The sequence below is a fragment of the Syngnathus floridae genome, chromosome 19 (assembly GCF_059516105.1).
Source record: "Syngnathus floridae isolate MCC-2025c chromosome 19, RoL_Sflo_1.0, whole genome shotgun sequence".
NCBI lineage: Eukaryota > Metazoa > Chordata > Actinopteri > Syngnathiformes > Syngnathidae > Syngnathus > Syngnathus floridae.
Window position 1 is genome coordinate 10364076 of NC_142431.1, and position 23139 is coordinate 10387214.

Consider the following 23139-nt stretch of genomic DNA (forward strand, 5'->3'; position numbering starts at 1 on the left):
CCTCAACGTCCCACCACCATGCCTACCAGAGCAGGTGACGTGATGCTTTGGACATCCTTCCGTCTCAGATGCCCAAAAGTACTCTTTGCCACATCTGCGGCAATACGGTGTCTTTTCAAAGGTGCAAATAAATCCAGCGTGGGCGGAACACGCACGTCTTCGGTTTTTCCCGCTTTGTTTGTGTGACAGCTGTTGTGAAAATTTTATACAAATAAAGTTGTATAGTACAGGTTTGGCCAAGCCGCAACTCCCGAACCGCATGCGGCTCTTTTATGTTCATATCAACATTTGTGTGTGTGTGTGTGGGGGGGGGGGGTTGTGCGTGTTGGCTTCACTTGAGTTCAATTTGGTATTTTGGTCAAAAGCGCATGTGGTGAAATTCCACAAAGTAGGATGGGCAAACACATTTCTTTAAACTATGAGTGTCAATTGGGCTCTCGAAATGGCAGGGAAAAGATGCACAGCAAAACGAAAATACGTAGATGAACACAGGACGTTTTAATCAGAGTGGGAAAGTTTCTATTTTTTGTTGAACGTGATGGCAAACCATTCTGCCTGATATGTCAGACCTCAGCGCATTTCAAAGATTCAAATCTTCAGCGCCATGCACTTCAGCTCACTCCATGCTAACATTGATCAGGCGTCGAACCCGCATCATCATGCTTAAGAGGTGGCCATGCTAACCAGTGCGCCATTATGTCAACGCATAATAACTAAGTCTACTGGTCAAAACAGCGGTTACTATATGACGTCGCTACGTCGTGGTCACGTGACGCAGACAAGACGTCAATGGACGTGGGCAGAGTTAACTTGTTTAAAAGGGAGTAGGCAGAAGAAATATTTAATTTATTTAAATCTATTTTGAGTGCACACCATTATGCCAATGCATAACAACTGTAAATCTACTAAACAAAACAGCGGTTGCTATATGACATCTGCCACGTCGTGGTCACGTGACATACGTGACGTCGATGGGCGTAACTTTCGCCGGAATTCAAATCCGCGGGGAGAGTTAACTTGTTTAAAAGAGAGTGGGCAGAAGAATTATTTAATTTATTTAAATCTATTTGGTGTGTGCGCCATTATGTCAATGCATAACAACTGTAAGTCTACTAAACAAAACAGCGGTTGCTATTTGACGTCTGCCACGTCGTGGTCACGTGACGCGGACGTGACGTCGACGCCTACTTTACATCCCACCGATCACAGGACCCCTCGGCTGCATAACCGTGCCCCCTTCCCAACCAATCGGATTTGCTATACGCGAAAACGACGCCAATGGAAAGAGCTTCCGCCCAAATTTAAATCCGTGGGCGTGGCTCGCAGCAGGAAGTAGGAAAATGGCGGCGATGTTGACAAAGACACAGCGGATGGTAACATACGACTAACAAGAGAAATATTTTTATTTTCTGCTTGCAACTGGACCGTCCAGAGCGTACACGGTAAGTACAACTCATCGTTTTTAAAAAGAAGTACTTTTGTTGCCCTGAAAAGCGAGTGAGCGTGGCGTTTGTGGGGGACGTCGAATTTCGACGATTCTTTCTGGTCAACGGTTGTAAATGATTGTGTTGATTAAAAAAGAAAACTTGATGTAACTCTACTTTTAACTGCCGTTTCAGATAGATTTGGAATTGCATCACATCCAATTTTGCCTAGAGCGTACACGGTAAGTAACACTCGTTGTGTTTAAGGAGATTTACGTTTGTAATAGCAGAAGTGTAGCCGCGTTGCGTTGTACGTGTGAATGTTGGTCCGGGCGAAATGTTAATGTTTAATTTCATTCCTTTAGGTTCCACGGTGTTTGTTGGCTGCAAGTTTTCCACTGCAAGAAGAGGCTCATATCATTGACCAGGAGCGAGCTACAATGGTGAGTAGCCATAACATTTATGTTAAACACTTCCTATTTCATGTCTAACAGTACTTGATTTAACAAATAACCATAAATAAATACAGTGTGGGCACTGAAGTTAACATATGTGATTATACTGCCTAATCTGTCACCGAGTAGATTGTTGCAAAGTAATATAAGATCCAAAGTTGTAATTCAGAATAGTTTTCAAAAGAAGGCCATTAGAATTATATACAAGTCTGATTACCCTGAACAAGCTATTAATTAAATCACAAATTCTTCAATTCAAAGATTTGGTAGATTATCAGACAAATAATGTCTAACAGTAATTGATTTAACACATCACGATAAGTAGATTGAGTGTGGGCACTCTCAAGTTAACATATGTGATTATACTGCCTAATCTGTTACAGAGTATGTTGTTGCCAAGTAATGTAGAATAGATCCAAAGTAGTAATCCAGAATAGTTTTGAAGAGGCCATTAGAATGATAAACAAATCTGATTACCTTGAACATAATAACAAGCTAAGTGTTTAATATGTCCTATGAAGTCAAAATTGGGCACCATCATGTGGTGAAATTTGGAATTGCATCACATCCAATTTTGCCTGGGAACAAACACATTACATAAATCTTAGTTTTGAATAAGCCACTCCTTCTCAAACAAGTAAACTCTGCCCATTTTGCGCAGTAGATGTTCTGTTAATATCTAGTATTTATACAAAGTCATAATTTAAATTGCTTTCAACCTTCATTCATCGGTTCAACCAACATTACTCGCTCTTATTACCAACTTGTATTGATTTAACTAAGCGTTTAATACTTCCTATCAGGTCTCAAATCGAGATTTGGCAAAATACAATTTCAGCAAATCCAATTTTGCCAGGGAACAAAAATAGATTAAATAAACTAAATAAGTCCTCTTCCCATTAAATAAATCTGAAAAGTCTGTCTTGTAACCAGTCCTCTTCAAACAAGTAAAGTCTGCCCATTTTGTGCCGTAGATTTTGTGTCTATGCCTAGTATTTAAACAAAATCATAATTTAAACGACTTCTTTCCTTCATTCACTTTGGAAATTTGGAATTGCAGCAAATCGAATTTTGGCAGGGAACAAAAATAGATCAATTAAACTAAATAAGTCTTCTTCCCATTAAATAAATTAAAAAAGTCTGTCTTGTAACCAGTCCTTTTCAAACAAGTAAAGTCTGCCCATTTTGTGCCGTCGATTTTGTGTTAATGCCTAGTATTTATACAAAATCATAATTTAAAGGACTTCATTCCTTCATTCACTTTGGAAATTTGGAATTGCAGCACATCAAATTTTGCCTGGGAAGAAAAGTAGATTAAATAAATTTAATAAGTCTTACTACTTCCCATTAAATAAATTAAATACGTCTTACTTGTTCCCACTCCTTTTCAAAACAGTAGTTTAAAACGAGGGCCCTTCACTCAATCTTTAACCCCAACCCCGCACGTTGTGTTGTATCTGTGAATGTTGGTTGTGGCCAAATGATAGTTTTCTTTCATTCGTTTAGGTTCCAAGAAAACTTGATGTAACTCTACTTTTAACTGCCGTTTCAGATAAGCGGGTATTACGTCGCAGTCATGTGCCGTGGATATGACGTAATTGCCCGAACCTCCGCCAAAATTCAAATCTGTTGGCGCGATGGCCGTGAGCCACTGAGCAGCGACGATTATCAACAGAAATATCTTTATTTTCTGCTTGCAACTGGACCGTCTAGAGCGTACACGGTAAGTAACACTCATTGTGTTTAAGGAGATTTACGTTTGTAATAGCAGAAGTGTAGCCGCGTTGCGTTGTACGTGTGAAAATTGGTCGAGGCGAAATGTTACTGTTTAATTTCATTCCTTTAGGTTCCACGGTGTTTGTTGGCTGCAAGTTTTCCACTGCAAGAAGAGGCTCGTATCATTGACCAGGAGCGAGCTACAATGGTGAGTAGCCATAACATTTATGTTAAACACTTCCTATTTCATGTCTAACAGTACTTGATTTAACAAATAACCATAAATAAATACAGTGTGGGCACTGAAGTTAACATATGTGATTATACTGCCTAATCTGTCACGGAGTAGATTGTTGCAAAGTAATATAAGATCCAAAGTTGTAATTCAGAATAGTTTTCAAAAGAAGGCCATTAGAATTATATACAAGTCTGATTACCCTTAACATAACAACAAGCTATTAATTAAATCACAAATTCTTCAATTCAAAGATTTGGTAGATTATCAGACAAATAATGTCTAACAGTAATTGATTTAACACATCACGATAAGTAGATTGAGTGTGGGCACTCTCAAGTTAACAGATATGATTATACTGCCTAATCTGTTACAGAGTATGTTGTTGCCAAGTAATGTAGAATAGATCCAAAGTAGTAATCCAGAATAGTTTTGAAGAGGCCATTAGAATAATAAACAAATCTGATTACCTTGAACATAATAACAAGCTAAGTGTTTAATATGTCCTATGAAGTCAAAATTGGGCACCATCATGTGGTGAAATTTGGAATTGCATCACATCCAATTTTGCCTGGGAACAAACAGATTAAATAAATCTTAGTTTTGAATAAGCCACTCCTTCTCAAACAAGTAAACTCTGCCCATTTCGCGCAGTAGATGTTCTGTTAATATCTAGTATTTATACAAAGTCATAATTTAAATTGCTTTCAACCTTCATTCATCGGTTCAACCAACATTACTCGCTCTTATTACCAACTTGTATTGATTTAACTAAGCGTTTAATACTTCCTATCAGGTCTCAAGGCAAGATTTGGCAAAATACAATTTCAGCAAATCCAATTTTGCCAGGGAACAAAAATAGATTAAATAAACTAAATAAGTCTTCTTCCCATTAAATAAATCAGAAAAGTCTGTCTTGTAACCAGTCCTCTTCAAACAAGTAAAGTCTGCCCATTTTGTGCCGTAGATTTTGTGTCTATGCCTAGTATTTAAACAAAATCATAATTTAAACGACTTCTTTCCTTCATTCACTTTGGAAATTTGGAATTGCAGCAAATCGAATTTTGCCAGGGAACAAAAATAGATCAATTAAACTAAATAAGTCTTCTTCCCATTAAATAAATTAAAAAAGTCTGTCTTGTAACCAGTCCTTTTCAAACAAGTAAAGTCTGCCCATTTTGTGCCGTCGATTTTGTGTTAATGCCTAGTATTTATACAAAATCATAATTTAAAGGACTTCATTCCTTCATTCACTTTGGAAATTTGGAATTGCAGCACATCAAATTTTGCCTGGGAAGAAAAGTAGATTAAATAAATTTAATAAGTCTTACTACTTCCCATTAAATAAATTAAATACGTCTTACTTGTTCCCACTCCTTTACAAAAAAGTAGTTTAAAACGAGGTCCCTTCACTCAACCTTTAACCCTATTTATTCACCTTCTAGGCTAAGTGTTAAAGGCTAAGTGTTAAAGGCTAAGTGTTAAAGGCTAAGTGTTAGAGGCTAAGTGCCAGAGGCTAGGCGCCAGAGGCGAGTTTTTGTGGGCTGAAGTTTTAGTGGGGTTAGTGTGAATACAATCCAAAAGAATACAACAGAATACAATACAATAGAATATAATACATAGATTAAATTCAATAGCTCTTACTACTTCCCATTAAATAAATTAAATACGTCTTACTTGTTCCCAATCCTTTTCAAAAAAGTAGTTTAAAACGAGGGCCCTTCACTCAACCTTTAACCTCAACCCCGCACGTCACATTGTGTTGTATCTGTGAATGTTGGTTGTGGCCAAATGATAGTTTTCTTTCATTCGTTTAGGTTCCACGGTGTTTGTTGGCTATGTTTTCCACTGTCAGAAGGATGAAAATACAAAGTACAACGCTTGGACGTGGGCGAAGACGTCACCGGTGAGTCCTTCCTTCCTATTTATTTACCTTCTAGATGCTAGAGGCTAAGTGTTAGAGGCTAAGTGTTAGAGGCTAAGTGTTAAACACAATACGAACAACACAACGATACTGCACTGAACAACACGATACCGCACTGAGAAACACGATACCGCACTGAACAACACGATACCGCACTGAACAACACCATGCCGCACTGAACACCATGCCACACTGAACAACACCATCCCGCACTGAACAACACCATGCCGCACTAAACAACACCATGCCGCACTGAACAACACCATGCCTCACTGAACGACACCATGCCGCACTGAAAGACACCATGCCGCACTGAACGACACCATGCCGCACTGAAAGACACCATCCCGCACTGAACACCATGCCGCACTGAACAACACCATCCTGCACTGAACAACACCATCCCGCACTGAACAACACCATGCCGCACTGAACAACATTATGCCGCACTGAACATTATGCCGCACTGAACAACACCATGCCGCACTGAACAACACCATGCCGCACTGAACAACATTATGCCGCACTGAACAACACCATGCCGCACTGAACAACACCATGCCGCACTGAACAACACCATGCCGCACTGAACAACATTATGCCGCACTGAACAACACCATGCCGCACTGAACAACACCATCCTGCACTGAACAACACCATTCCGCATTGAACACCATGCCGCACTGAACAACACCATCCCGCACTGAACAACACCATCCCGCACTGAACAACACCATGCCGCACTGAACAACATTATGCCGCACTGAACAACATTATGCCGCACTGAACAACACCATGCCGCACTGAACAACACCATGCCGCACTGAACAACACCATGCCGCACTGAACAACATTATAACGCACTGAACAACACCATCCCGCACTGAACAACACCATGCCGCACTAAACAACATTATGCCGCACTGAACAACATTATGCCGAAATGAACAACACCATGCCGCACTGAACAACACCATGCCGCACTGAACAACACCATCCTGCACTGAACAACACCATCCCGCACTGAACAACACCATGCCGCACTGAACAACACCATGCCGCACTGAACAACACCATGCCGCAATGAACAACACCATCCCGCACTGAACAACATTATGCCGCACTGAACAACATTATGCCGCACTGAACAACACCATGCCGCACTGAACAACACCATGCCGCACTGAACAACACCATCCTGCACTGAACAACACCATGCCGCAATGAACAACACCATCCCGCACTGAACAACACCATGCCGCACTGAGCAACACCATGCCGCACTGAACAACACCATCCTGCACTGAACAACACCATGCCGCACTGAACAACACCATCCCGCACTGAACAACACCATCCCGCACTGAACAACACCATCCCGCATTGAACAACACCATCCTGCACTGAACAACACCATGCCGCACTGAACAACACCATGCCGCACTGAACAACACCATTCCGCACTGAACAACACCATGCCGCACTGAACAACACCATCCTGCACTGAACAACACCATCCCGCACTGAACAACACCATGCCGCATTGAACAACACCATCCTGCACTGAACAACACCATCCTGCACTGAACAACACCATGCCGCACTGAACAACACCATGCCGCACTGAACAACACCATGCCGCACTGAACAACACCATGCCGCACTGAACAACATTATGCCGCACTGAACAACATTATGTCGCACTGAACAACACCATGCCGCACTGAACAACACCATGCCGCACTGAACAACATTATGCCGCACTGAAAAACACCATGCCGCACTGAACAACACCATCCCGCACTGAACAACACCATGCCGCATTGAACAACACCATGCCGCACTGAACAACACCATGCTGCACTGAACAACATTATGCTGCACTGAACAACACGATCCTGCATTGAACAACACCATGCCGCACTGAACAACACCATCCTGCACTGAACAACACCATCCTGCACTGAACAACACCACCCCGCACTGAACAACACGATCCCGCATTGAACACCATCCCGCACTGAACAACACCATGCCGCACTGAACAACACCATTCCGCACTGAACAACACCATGCCGCACTGAACAACACCATGCCGCACTGAGCAACACCATGCCGCACTGAACAACACCATGCCGCACTGAACAACATTATGCCGCACTGAACAACACCATGCCGCACTGAACAACACCATCCCGCACTGAACAACACCATGCCGCATTGAACAACACCATGCCGCACTGAACAACACCATCCTGCACTGAACAACACCATCCCGCACTAAACAACACCATGCCGCACTGAACAACATTATGGCGCACTGGACAACATTATGCCGCACTGAACAACACCATGCCGCACTGAACAACACCATGCCGCACTGAATAACACCATGCCGCACTGAACAACACCATGCCGCACTGAACAACATTATGCCGCACTGAACAACACCATGCCGCACTGAACAACACCATGCCGCACTGAACAACACGATCCCGCATTGAACAACACCATCCTGCACTGAACAACACCATGCCGCACTGAACAACACCATGCCGCACTGAACAACACCATTCCGCACTGAACAACACCATTCCGCACTGAACAACACCATGCCGCACTGAACGACACCATCCTGCACTGAACAACACCATCCCGCACTGAACAACACCATGCCGCATTAAACAACACCATGCCGCACTGAACAACACCATCCTGCACTGAACAACACCATGCCGCACTGAACAACACCATGCCGCACTGAACAACACCATGCCGCACTGAACAACATTATGCCGCACTGAACAACATTATGCCGCACTAAACAACATTATGTCGCACTGAACAACACCATGCCGCACTGAACAACACCATGCTGCACTGAACAACATTATGCCGCACTGAACAACACGATCCCGCATTGAACAACACCATCCCGCAGTGAACAACACCATGCCGCATTGAACAACACCATGCCGCACTGAACAACACCATGCTGCACTGAACAACATTATGCTGCACTGAACAACACGATCCTGCATTGAACAACACCATGCCGCACTGAACAACACCATCCTGCACTGAACAACACCATGCCGCACTGAACAACACCATGCCGCACTGAACAACATTATGCCGCACTGAAAAACACCATGCCGCACTGAACAACACCATCCCGCACTGAACAACACCATGCCGCATTGAACAACACCATGCCGCACTGAACAACACCATGCTGCACTGAACAACATTATGCTGCACTGAACAACACGATCCTGCATTGAACAACACCATGCCGCACTGAACAACACCATCCTGCACTGAACAACACCATCCTGCACTGAACAACACCACCCCGCACTGAACAACACGATCCCGCATTGAACAACACCATCCCGCACTGAACAACACCATGCCGCACTGAACAACACCATTCCGCACTGAACAACACCATGCCGCACTGAACAACACCATGCCGCACTGAACAACACCATGCCGCACTGAACAACACCATGCCGCACTGAACAACATTATGCCGCACTGAACAACACCATGCCGCACTGAACAACACCATCCCGCACTGAACAACACCATGCCGCATTGAACAACACCATGCCGCACTGAACAACACCATCCTGCACTGAACAACACCATCCCGCACTAAACAACACCATGCCGCACTGAACAACATTATGGCGCACTGGACAACATTATGCCGCACTGAACAACACCATGCCGCACTGAACAACACCATGCCGCACTGAACAACACCATGCCGCACTGAACAACACCATGCCGCACTGAACAACATTATGCCGCACTGAACAACACCATGCCGCACTGAACAACACCATGCCGCACTGAACAACACGATCCCGCATTGAACAACACCATCCTGCACTGAACAACACCATGCCGCACTGAACAACACCATGCCGCACTGAACAACACCATTCCGCACTGAACAACACCATGCCGCACTGAACAACACCATCCTGCACTGAACAACACCATCCCGCACTGAACAACACCATGCCGCATTGAACAACACCATGCCGCACTGAACAACACCATCCTGCACTGAACAACACCATGCCGCACTGAACAACACCATGCCGCACTGAACAACACCATGCCGCACTGAACAACATTATGCCGCACTGAACAACATTATGCCGCACTAAACAACATTATGTTGCACTGAACAACACCATGCCGCACTGAACAACACCATGCTGCACTGAACAACATTATGCCGCACTGAACAACACGATCCCGCATTGAACAACACCATCCCGCAGTGAACAACACCATGCCGCATTGAACAACACCATGCCGCACTGAACAACACCATGCTGCACTGAACAACATTATGCTGCACTGAACACGATCCTGCATTGAACAACACCATGCCGCACTGAACAACACCATCCTGCACTGAACAACACCTTTCCACACTGAACAACACCATGCCGCACTGAACAACATTATGCCGCACTGAACAACACCATGCCGCACTGAACAACACCATGCCGCACTGAACAACACCATGCCGCACTGAACAACACCATGCCGCAATGAACAACACCATCCCGCACTGAACAACACCATGCCGCATTGAACAACACCATGCCGCACTGAACAACACCATCCCGCACTGAACAACACCACCCCGCACTGAACAACACGATCCCGCATTGAACAACACCATCCCGGACTGAACAACACCATGCCGCACTGAACAACACCTTTCCACACTGAACAACACCATGCCGCACTGAACAACATTATGCCGCACTGAACAACACCATGCCGCACTGAACAACACCATGCCGCACTGAACAACACCATGCCGCACTGTACAACACCATGCCGCACTGAACAACACCATGCCGCACTGAACAACACCATGCCGCACTGAACAACATTATGCCGCACTGAACAACACCATGCCGCACTGAACAACACCATCCCGCACTGAACAACACCATGCCGCATTGAACAACACCATGCCGCACTGAACAACACCATCCTGCACTGAACAACACCATCCCGCACTAAACAACACCATGCCGCACTGAACAACATTATGGCGCACTGGACAACATTATGCCGCACTGAACAACACCATGCCGCACTGAACAACACCATGCCGCACTGAACAACACCATGCCGCACTGAACAACACCATGCCGCACTGAACAACATTATGCCGCACTGAACAACACCATGCCGCACTGAACAACACCATGCCGCACTGAACAACACGATCCCGCATTGAACAACACCATCCTGCACTGAACAACACCATGCCGCACTGAACAACACCATGCCGCACTGAACAACACCATTCCGCACTGAACAACACCATGCCGCACTGAACAACACCATCCTGCACTGAACAACACCATCCCGCACTGAACAACACCATGCCGCATTGAACAACACCATGCCGCACTGAACAACACCATCCTGCACTGAACAACACCATGCCGCACTGAACAACGCCATGCCGCACTGAACAACACCATGCCGCACTGAACAACATTATGCCGCACTGAACAACATTATGCCGCACTAAACAACATTATGTTGCACTGAACAACACCATGCCGCACTGAACAACACCATGCTGCACTGAACAACATTATGCCGCACTGAACAACACGATCCCGCATTGAACAACACCATCCCGCAGTGAACAACACCATGCCGCATTGAACAACACCATGCCGCACTGAACAACACCATGCTGCACTGAACAACATTATGCTGCACTGAACAACACGATCCTGCATTGAACAACACCATGCCGCACTGAACAACACCATCCTGCACTGAACAACACCTTTCCACACTGAACAACACCATGCCGCACTGAACAACACCATGCCGCACTGAACAACACCATGCCGCACTGAACAACACCATGCCGCACTGAACAACACCATGCCGCACTGAACAACACCATGCCGCAATGAACAACACCATCCCGCACTGAACAACACCATGCCGCATTGAACAACACCATGCCGCACTGAACAACACCATCCCGCACTGAACAACACCACCCCGCACTGAACAACACGATCCCGCATTGAACAACACCATCCCGGACTGAACAACACCATGCCGCACTGAACAACACCATTCCGCACTGAACAACACCATGCCGCACTGAACAACACCATGCCGCACTGAACAACACCATGCCGCACTGAACAACACCATGCCGCACTGAACAACATTATGCCGCACTGAACAACACCATGCCGCACTGAACAACACCATCCCGCACTGAACAACACCATGCCGCATTGAACAACACCATGCCGCACTGAACAACACCATCCTGCACTGAACAACACCATCCCGCACTGAACAACACCATGCCGCACTGAACAACATTATGGCGCACTGAACAACATTATGCCGCACTGAACAACACCATGCCGCACTGAACAACACCATGCCGCACTGAACAACACCATGCCGCACTGAACAACATTATGCCGCACTGAACAACATTATGCCGCACTGAACAACACCATGCCGCACTGAACAACACCATGCCGCACTGAACAACACCATGCCGCACTGAACAACACGACGTCGCACTGAACAACACGACGCCGCACAGAACAACACGACGCCGCACAGAATAACACAATACCGCACAGAACAACACAATACCGCACAAACAGTTTTAGATAATATTACGTCGCAGTCATGTGACGCGGACATGACGTCAATAGGCGGAACTCACGGCAAAATTATAATCCGTGGGCGTGGCTTGCAACAGGAAGTAGGAAAGCGGCAGTTCTGGCAAACAAGACACAGCGGTTAGTAACACGATGACTAACAAGGCAAATATTTTTGTTTTCAGCTTGCAACTTGACCGTCTAGAGCGTACAAGGTAATTACAACTGTTTTTTTTTAGCCCTGAAAAGCGAGGGAGTGTGGCGTTTGGGAGGAATGTCGAACTCGGCGTCTGCTTCCAGCCACAGACGCCAAATTTCGACGATTATTTCGACTGGTCAACGGTTGTAAATTATTGCGTTGACTAAAAACTTTATTTAACTCTACTCTTAACTTTGCCGTTTCAGATATGCGGGTATTACACCGCGGAAATGACGTCAATAGGCTGAACTCTCGCCAAAATTCAAATCTGTGGGCGCAATGGCCTTGAGCGAGACACCGGATACAAACGCGACGATTATCAACAGAAATATCTTTATTTTCCGCTTGCAAGTGGACCGTCTAGAGCGTACACGGTAAGTACAACTCATTGTGTTTAAAAAGATTTACGTTTGTGTAGTTTGCGTTGCGTTGTATCTGTGAATGTTGGTTGAGGCTAAATGTTAATGTTTAATTTCATTCCTTTAGGTTCCACGGTGTTTGTTGGCTGTATGTTTTCCACTGCAAGAAGAGGCTCGTATCATTGACCAGCAGGAGCTACAATGGTGAGTACCCCTTTCGTCTTCCATTTATGTTAAACACTTCCTATTTCATGTCTAACAGTACTCGATTTAACAAATAACCATAAATAAATACAGTGTGGGCAGTCACGTTAACATATGTGATTATCCTGCCTAATATGTTTATCACAAATATGTCACTAATCACTAATATGTTTATTTGTTTATCACAACACCTTTGGACCTTCAGCAATCGATTATTTACCTTCATCTACTTAGAGACAGAACGATGGTGTCTTAAACATCTCATTCATTTCACCAAATAACTTCACGCAGGTGGATAACGGCCGTCTCGGTCACGCTATGTTGCGTGATGCAGTTTTGAAGAACCAAATGCATTTATTCAATGAATAAGTCAAGCTAGTTCTATGTTTATGATGTTGTAAGTTACGGTACCGATTGAAGTTGAGTTCGAAGCCAGTGGAAAACAGCGCTGCGTTTGTGCTCTCCAGGTACAAATGTTGTGATCTCTGACTGACGACCGGGCGAGACTCGAGTAAGAGATGTCCAAACGAGCTCCGGCAGGGCGGGCCAAGGCGGAGCGAACGGACGCCCTTCAGGCCGCCAATGACGAGCTGAGAACCAAACTGATGGACGTCCAGTTAGAACTTCAGCAGGAGAAGAACAAGGTGAAAACCTCAACAGACAGACACTGCCTGCCTCCCTGCCTGCCTCCCTGCCTGCCTCCCTGCCTGCCTCCCTCCCTCCCAGTTTTCCCGATGTAGATTAGACATGCGTGTGCCATGACTGTGTCAGCCTACATCAACAAATGCACCGAGGACGTCAGCACCACTAAGAATATCATCACCCGGGGCAACCAACGACCCTGGATGACTGAGGAGGTACGTCAAACGCTACGAGCGCGGAACTCTGCCTTCAAGTCTGGCGACAAGGAGACACTGAGGACAGCGAGAGCCAACTTGAACCGTGCCATCAGGATAGCGAAGCGAGACCGCAGTCGAAAATTTCAGGATCGTTTCCACGACGTCAAAAACATCAGGAGTATGTGGCAAGGCATACGGGCGATTACAGACTACAACTCACCCTCCCCCCCCCCCGGTGGGTGTAGTTGATGCTGACTTTCTAAATGGTCTAAATAACTTCTTTGGGAGGTTCGAGGCACTAAACGGCACTCCAGCAGTTAAAACTGTCCCCCATCAGGAAGAGGAGGTACTCTGCCTTGACTCCGCCGATGTGTTGAAGACCCTGAGGAGAGTCAACCCCTGTAAGGCCCCTGGCCCCGACAACATTCCTGGGCGTGTGTTCAGGGAATGTGCAAGTCATCTGGCTGGGGTCATCACAGACATTTTTAACACCTCGCTGGGCCAAGCCACAGTGCCGGCGTGCTTTAAGACTGCCTCCATCATTCCGGTGCCGAAGAAACCTCAAATCACCTCATTTAATGATTACCGGCCTGTTGCACTGACTCCGGTTATGATGAAGTGCTTCGAAAGGCTGCTTAAAGGTCACATCGTTTCCAGACTCCCCCTATTATTTGACCCGTTCCAGTTTGCCGACCGGCAAAACCGCTCCACTCAGGACGCCATCTCCTCCGTTCTTCACCTGAGCCTGGCTCACCTGGAGGAGAAGAACACCCATGTGCGGAGGCTGTTCCTGGACTTCAGCTCAGCGTTTAACACCATCATCCCACAGCATCTGGTAGGAAAATTGGAACACCTGGGCTTCAACACCCCCCTTCGCAACTGGCTGCTAGACTTCCTCACCAACAGACCTCAGTCAGTCCGGGTCGGACAGAACACCTCTGATGTCATCACCCTCAGCACAGGCTCCCTTCAGGGCTGCGTCCTGAGCCCCCTGCTGTGCACCCTGATGACACACGACTGCGTCCTCAGGTTCACCACCAATCACATCGTGAAGTCAGCAGACGACACAACGGTGGTGGGGCTCATCAGAGACAACAACGACCTGGACTACAGAGAGGAGGTGGAGCAGCTGGTGGGCTGGTGCAGAGAAAACAGCCTGATCCTGAATGAGGAGAAGATGAAGGAGATCATCGTCGACTTCAGGAAAAAACAGCCTCACCACGCTCCACTGATCATCAACAGCTCAGCTGTGGAGGTGGTCAGCACCACCAAATTCCTGGGGGTCCACATCACAGAAGACCTCACCTGGACTATGAACACTACGGCACTGGTCAAGAGGGCACAGAAGCGCTTGTACTTCCTGCGGAGGATGAGGAGAGCCCACCTGCCCCCACCCATCATGAGGACGTTCTACAGGAGCACCATAGAGAGCATTCTGACAAGCTGTCTCTCTGTGTGGTGTGGAGGCTGCACCGCCTCCGATTGGAAGAACGTGAGGAGAGTGGTGAGGACAGCAGAGAGGATCATAGGGGCTCCTCTTCCCTCCATTCAGGACATTTCATCTCAGCGCTGCATGTCCCGTGCCCGTAACATCATCAATGACCCATCACACCCCCACCATGGACTGTTCTCCCTGCTGCCCTCTGGGAAGAGGTTTGCAGCATCCGCTGCAGGTCCACCAGGTTCTGCAACAGCTTTTTCCCTGCTGTCATCAGACTGTTGAACACTAGAACTGTTGAGCTCTAAACTGAACTCTGCATCACACATTCACAGAACTGTACTTTATGACACTACGGACCTCTATCTTGCACTATCTCGCACTACCAACTTTACTGAACTTGTATAAACCCTTTAAATAGAAGTTTAATACATGGTTTAGCATTCCTCTGCACACTCTTGAATACTGTTTTGCCTACTTGCACTATTGCATAATTATCACTGCTGCACTTTATACTTATTTTTAATATATATATATATATATATATAGTATATATGTATATATATATATTTTCATAGGATATGTTACTTCTATTCAACTGCAATATCACTACTTTGTTGTAAGACGTATGCAACGGAATTTCGTTTTGTATGCACCATGTGCAGACAAGATGACAATAAAGTTTGTCTAAGTCTAAGTCATGTCAGGTCAGCTGTCTGGAGAGAGAGAGAAGTCAGGACCTGCGGGCGGAGCACCACCGTGCCACCGCCGCCATGACGGAACTCAAAAGCAAACTCCATGAGGAGAAGCAGAAAGAGTTAGCCATTACCAGGGAGACATTACTGCGGCAGCATGAAATGGAGCTGATGAGAGTGATCAAAATCAAAGATGGAGAGATCCAGCGACTGAATGCCTTGGTCCTCAGCCTGAGGGACGGCTCCATGGACAAGGTGATCCGCTCTATCCGTGTCTGACTATCCGCACGCCACGTCGGGCTTCGATGCGGCCGCTACCGTATTGTGTAGCTTGTCCCCAGTAAGCGTCGCGGCGCTCCGTTGCGGTCTCAACGGCCCGGTGTGGCGCAATGTCTGCTCAGGTGAGGAGGGGGGGCGCTTTGCTGGCGGAGGTGGAGGAGACGCGGCGGTGTCGGGAGACCGAGCGGTGTCGCCTCCACCAGGAGCGCGGAAGAAGCCCTGGCAGCGGCCCAGCAGGCCTGGCAGTCCCGAGCGGCCGAGCTCCGATCGGCTCATCACCAGCATCGGGAGGAGCTGAGCCGAACCAAGAGAGACTGCGAGAGGGAGATCCGCCGACTGGTAGGACTGATCAGATGCGCGGTGCGTGGCTATGTTCCCAATTTCGTTGTATACCTGCAGTGCAATGACACCTAAGGCATTCTATTCTATTCTATTTCACAAGAAGAAAATGTCCGGTTGCTCGCTTCGCTTTTGTCACAGCAAAGGTGTTCTAGTCGATTCAAGAAAAAAATTGGCCGGTTGCTCTCTTTGTTTTTGTCACAATTCTGGCAAATGAGTTTGCCCGCCTGCCTGAGCGCTCCCCGTTTGTACATCCAGACGGATGAGATCAAGCTGAAAGACAGAGCGGTTAGTGTTTTGGATGAAGCCCTGGGGCCGGCCACGTCCACCGCCTTCAGCTGCAGACTCAGGCTGCCGAGCAGCAGATCGCTGCCCTGAGGGATTCCCAAAGGGCGGGCCTAAACTACCCTGGAAGTGGGGTCAACGCCGCTACTAGCAATCCTCTTCATTGCGTAAGCCACCTCATCACACACTTGCAGTACGCATGACTTAGTTCGTTGCTGGAGGAAGGTAGCACAAAAACAGTTTTGAACTTTGAACGAGTGCTTGTGTGTGTGTGTTGCGGGGCGTTTTCAGTCTCAGGAGGATCGGGACACGCGACGGTTTCATCTGAAAATCGCTGAGCTCAGCGCAGTCATCAGGAAACTGGAGGATCGAAACGCCCTGCTTTCTGAAGAGCGCAATGAACTGGTAATTTATTGACGGCACGCTTGAAGGTTTGCGCTACGTTTGATGCGCGCCATCCAGCGAGGCACCCATTGCGCTTGCTTATTAGTTGAGCGGCGCGGCGAGTCGGTTGCCTGGTAGATGTCTTTTATTGGGAGCCAAAGCCACGATTCCGTTCAAACCGATGCAAAAGGAATGGATACGTTCTGGCCCGCGTGTTGTGCGTCTTTCACATCCCGCACTTCATGCTTGCAGCTAAAGCGACTGAGAGAAACAGAAAGCCAGTTTCTGCCACTCCTGTACAAAAACAAACGCCTGAGCAGGAAGAATGAAGAACTCTCGCTGGTGCTGTGTCGCCTTGAAAACAAAGTGCGCTTTGTCACCCAGGAGAACGAGGAGATGGCAAGCTTGGTAAGTCGACGCGGACAACGGCGGCGTGCCAACAGAGTCCACTGCATTTGTGTTCCACAGAGAAGGCCTAGTTCGCTCAATGACCTGGACCGCGGTTGCGGCCAGCAGGACGGTGAAATGGAGTTCCTTCAAGTTGTGGAGCAGCGGCACATCATCGACGACTTGTCCAAGGTCTTCAGGCAGGCGACTCGGTGCACGTACGGCAGCGCCGCGCTCGCTCGCTGTCGCCAGGAAACCTTTTCCGTCCAAAGCTTGGCCGGCGGCCGCCATCCAAAAAATTGGCCCCTTAAATTCCGACCTTTCAAGCAGGAGCATTGTGCGCACGCGTTTGAACACGCTTTAGACTTGTTTTGCCGTTTTCAGCAGCTCAAAGCTCCCGTTTTGTCAGCGCCTTTGCCACTCGCTGTGCGCTGAAAACGACGGACTTGCCCGGCTGCTCAGCCCGTCAACCATGAGCCGCGAGCGCGACGTCATTGTCCGTAGGCAGCTAGTGGCAAAATGCACCCTGTTAGAGTTGCGCTCGCTCCAACTTATTTTGCAAGAACCACACGGGAGACAAGTAAGTTCTTTTGGACACCTGCAGGTGGAGAGTCCATCCGTTGTACGAATGAAGTCTGACTCTCGGCTCCTGCACGAGCATTTTAATTAAGAGAAACAGGGTGGGTGTAAGAGTGGATTGAATAGAGGAAGCCCTTGACCTCTAGTCAAAACATAGCAAGGGGTGTTTTACGACTTTGTGTAGGAAGGGATAAGCGATAGGGATAAATAAGGGATAAATAATATTATTTATTACAGGTCGCAGTCAAAGTCAAAGCAACACAATGATACGATAAAGATAATCTGGAAAACCCTGACACACCCTGTAGTTGTCACTTTTGGAAAAGACGAGCGTCCCTCCAATCATCGCCGGTGATGTGTTTTTCAGGCTCTGGAGACAGGAGCTCATGTCAGAAATGTCATTGTGAGTCGCGTTTGTTTCTGCGCCGGAGCCGTTCGTTCCCTTTGCATCCAAAGAATCTCAAAGGCGGATTATTTGTGTCGACAGGAGAGAGATTTGCTGCTACGATACCGACGTCGAGAATCTCTGAGGAGGAACAAAGCGTGAGGTCCTGCAAGGTGAGTCTGTTTGTTTGCGGCTGCTTGGTGTTGCGCAAGATGAAATGGCCTTTTTCTCGCTATCGTTCCTCTCGTCGATTCATCGTGAGGTGTCGCTTCAGTTTGTTCAGAGAGATGTTTGCTTCCGCGCCCGCAGGTCATCGAAACATTTTACGGCTACGACGAAGACGTGTTGGTGGACTCGGACGGATCGTCCTTGTCTTTTCACACCGACAGAACCCCCGACACGGAACCCGAAGAGGTAGCCCGCCATTTCTGCCAGCGTATTGGCACCAAACATTCCTCTTCAGCCTGGAATCGGACTCGTCTTTGCGTCGCGGGTGCTTTGTCGCCGGTCTGACTGATTCTGGTACTAGTGCTGTGTTGCATTGGTGTGTGCATGAAGAGGCGGAGCTTCGCTACCGCCAGCTGACGCAAGAATATCAAGCGCTGCAACGAGCCTACGCTCTGCTAGCCCAGACCAGCGAAAGGGGACTACGACGCCGAGAAGGAGATCAAGGTGGCGCCCCTTCCCGCAACCCCCGGCCGGGTCCCAGCCTCCCCATTCTCACCCAGCCTCGGGTGTTCTCTGGTCTGAAAGGAGGAGGAGGAGCCTCCCTCCTCCTCCTTTCAGACCAGAGAAAAGCTGATGGTAGAAATGGGTCACTATCAAAGCAGAGTAGCAGATCTGGAGTCAGCGCTGAAGCAACAAGGACAGGTAAGCTCATCAATGAGCACACCTTTTTCTCAGACAAAATAGCTACATTCTTCAGTCACTCATCCGTCTGGCATTACTGGACCAACCCCCCCCCCCCCCCCCCCCCCCCCCCGAACGTGGCTGGGAAAATGCGGAGAAAAGCAAATGTCATTTTCCAGTCAACCAAAGAATTTGTGGATGAAAATGACACAACATTCCAAAGCTGTCCACGCGTTTGTCTCTTCTAGAATGTCAAGTGGGTGGAGGAGAAGCAGCTGCTGCGTCAGAGCAATCAGCAGTTGGCCGAAAAGGTGACGGAAAGAAAGGCGCTGGGCGGAGTCGCTTGGCGTCACACCTGTCGGGAAGCCCCGCAGATGAGGTCTGACTGTCTTTTCAGGTCAGGCGGATTGAGGCGGAAGAAGCGCGTCTGAAAGAGCACATCCAGGATATCCGAGACCAAAACGAACTGCTTGAGTTCCGCATCCTGGAGCTGGAGGTGGGAAGACTCGCACAAGCGTGTTGAGGCCAGAGATGTGACGGACGGACGGACGGACGGACGGACGGATGCATGCCTCTGCCTTTCAGGAGAGGGAGTGGCGCTCCCCCGTCTTGAAGTTTCTGCAAGTCCGTTTCCCAGACGGCCTCAGCCCTTTGCAGATCTACTGCGAGGCCGAGGGCGTGAGCGTACGTAAGGCGTCCCTCGCAACCCTAACCTTAACCCGAGGTCCCAGAACACCTTACATTGCTCCTTGCGCCTTTCCCCCGGACATCGTCATCAGTGATCTGATGAAGAAGCTGGACATCCTGGGCTATAACGCCGTAAGTGTATGTCGAACTCCTTATGTTCGCACTCCACGAGACTCGGCGGCTCAAATGTGACTTTTGGAAGGCTTTGCGCTGAAAGAAGCTTGTTGACGCTGTGCCTTTGGGCTCTTGCAGAATCTCACCAACGAGGAGCAGGTGGTCGTGATTCACGCCAGGACCCTTCTCACCCTAGCCGAGAAGGTAACGCGCACGTCCACGCACGCTCTCGCATTCTGCTTATGTGACAGCAGCCTTTCCTCAGTGGTTAGAATACATCAAAGTGACCAAGTCAGCACTTCAACAGAAGATGTTGGACATTGAAAGTGAGAAGGTAGACAGACACGCGACATCAGCCAAGGGGAACTCCGGCAATGTGCCCCAACAATTCTGACCTTGAGCTGTGCTAGGATATGTTCTGCAAGCAGAAGGGCTACCTGGATGAAGAGTTGGACTTCAGGAAGTGTTCCATGGACCAGGCTCATAAGGTAAGCCGCCCTCAAATCTCCCGCCGGACCACTGATGGACGAGGATTGCGGCCCAGAGGATCCTGGAGCTGGAGGCCATGTTGTACGAGGCGCTACCGCAGCGGGACTGCCCCGCCACGGACGGCGAAAAAGCCAGCCACGCTGGCGTGAATGACGTGCTGACGGCGGATCAGAGAGAAGAGCTTAGGAGCGCCGTGGACCAATGGAAGCGAGCCCTGATGTGCGAGTTGAGGGAGCGCGACGCTTGCATCCTCCAAGAGAGAATGGATCTGCTGCACAGCGCGCAACAGGTAAGGGCCCAAAGCCAGCCCGGCACTTACTTGCACGCTTACTGGCTTTTGAATGCCACTTTCCATTTGTCCGTCCTAGAGGAACAAAGAGCTGAAAGAATTCATCGAAGCTCAGAAGAGACAAATCAAACAATTGGAGGAGAAGTTTCTGTTTCTCTTTCTATTCTTCTCCTTGGCCTTCATTCTGTGGCCCTAACACCAGCTGGTGAGTGAGCTCCAGCGGCACCGCACTCGACACCTCCGATACACTGCCAGCCGGTCTCAGACGTTGGCAGACGCTCCGATGCCAACGTATACCCCCCGCCACGGTGACAGAGGCACCGCGTCACACCGGCGCTCATCCAATCAGAAGGCAGGAAAAGCAAATTCACATGCAGGGCACTTTTGAACCAGAAGAGAGCGCCACAAAAAACGGTTGTTGCCCCAAACGCGCACTAAAAAGGGTCAGAATAACAAGAGTCCCACTGGCCAGCCGGGGCCACCCGTCCAGCTGTTTCTTCAGGGGGGAAAAAAATTGGAGTCACCGGTGAGTACATTTTGCATTTAGCTCTGCTTTTCTGCTTCTGTCTTCAAGTGTGTGGCATCCTGCGATCAAAGAGTCAGCCAACCCCAAAGCGGTTGACCTCAACGTCCCACCACCATGCCTACCAGAGCAGGTGACGTGATGCTTTGGACATCCTTCCGTCTCAGATGCCCAAAAGTACTCTTTGCCACATCTGCGGCAATACGGTGTCTTTTCAAAGGTGCAAATAAATCCAGCGTGGGCGGAACACGCACGTCTTCGGTTTTTCCCGCTTTGTTTGTGTGACAGCTGTTGTGAAAATTTTATACAAATAAAGTTGTATAGTACAGGTTTGGCCAAGCCGCAACTCCCGAACCGCATGCGGCTCTTTTATGTTCATATCAACATTTGTGTGTGTGTGTGTGTGTGGGGGGGGGGGGGGGGGGGGGGGTTGTGCGTGTTGGCTTCACTTGAGTTCAATTTGGTATTTTGGTCAAAAGCGCATGTGGTGAAATTCCACAAAGTAGGATGGGCAAACACATTTCTTTAAACTATGAGTGTCAATTGGGCTCTCGAAATGGCAGGGAAAAGATGCACAGCAAAACGAAAATACGTAGATGAACACAGGACGTTTTAATCAGAGTGGGAAAGTTTCTATTTTTTGTTGAACGTGATGGCAAACCATTCTGCCTGATATGTCAGACCTCAGCGCATTTCAAAGATTCAAATCTTCAGCGCCATGCACTTCAGCTCACTCCATGCTAACATTGATCAGGCGTCGAACCCGCATCATCATGCTTAAGAGGTGGCCATGCTAACCAGTGCGCCATTATGTCAACGCATAATAACTAAGTCTACTGGTCAAAACAGCGGTTACTATATGACGTCGCTACGTCGTGGTCACGTGACGCAGACAAGACGTCAATGGACGTGGGCAGAGTTAACTTGTTTAAAAGGGAGTAGGCAGAAGAAATATTTAATTTATTTAAATCTATTTTGAGTGCACACCATTATGCCAATGCATAACAACTGTAAATCTACTAAACAAAACAGCGGTTGCTATATGACATCTGCCACGTCGTGGTCACGTGACATACGTGACGTCGATGGGCGTAACTTTCGCCGGAAGTCAAATCCGCGGGGAGAGTTAACTTGTTTAAAAGAGAGTGGGCAGAAGAATTATTTAATTTATTTAAATCTATTTGGTGTGTGCGCCATTATGTCAATGCATAACAACTGTAAGTCTACTAAACAAAACAGCGGTTGCTATTTGACGTCTGCCACGTCGTGGTCACGTGACGCGGATGTGACGTCGACGCCTACTTTACATCCCACCGATCACAGGACTCCTCGGCTGCATAACCGTGCCCCCTTCCCAACCA

General features: G+C 47.9%; 1 pseudogene; it reads left to right on the top strand.

Annotated features, from left to right (window-relative positions):
• The first annotated feature begins 3436 nt into the window (after positions 1-3436).
• On the top strand, positions 3437-21451 carry LOC148382088 (janus kinase and microtubule-interacting protein 3-like; annotated as a pseudogene).
• Positions 21452-23139: the final 1688 nt, after the last annotated feature.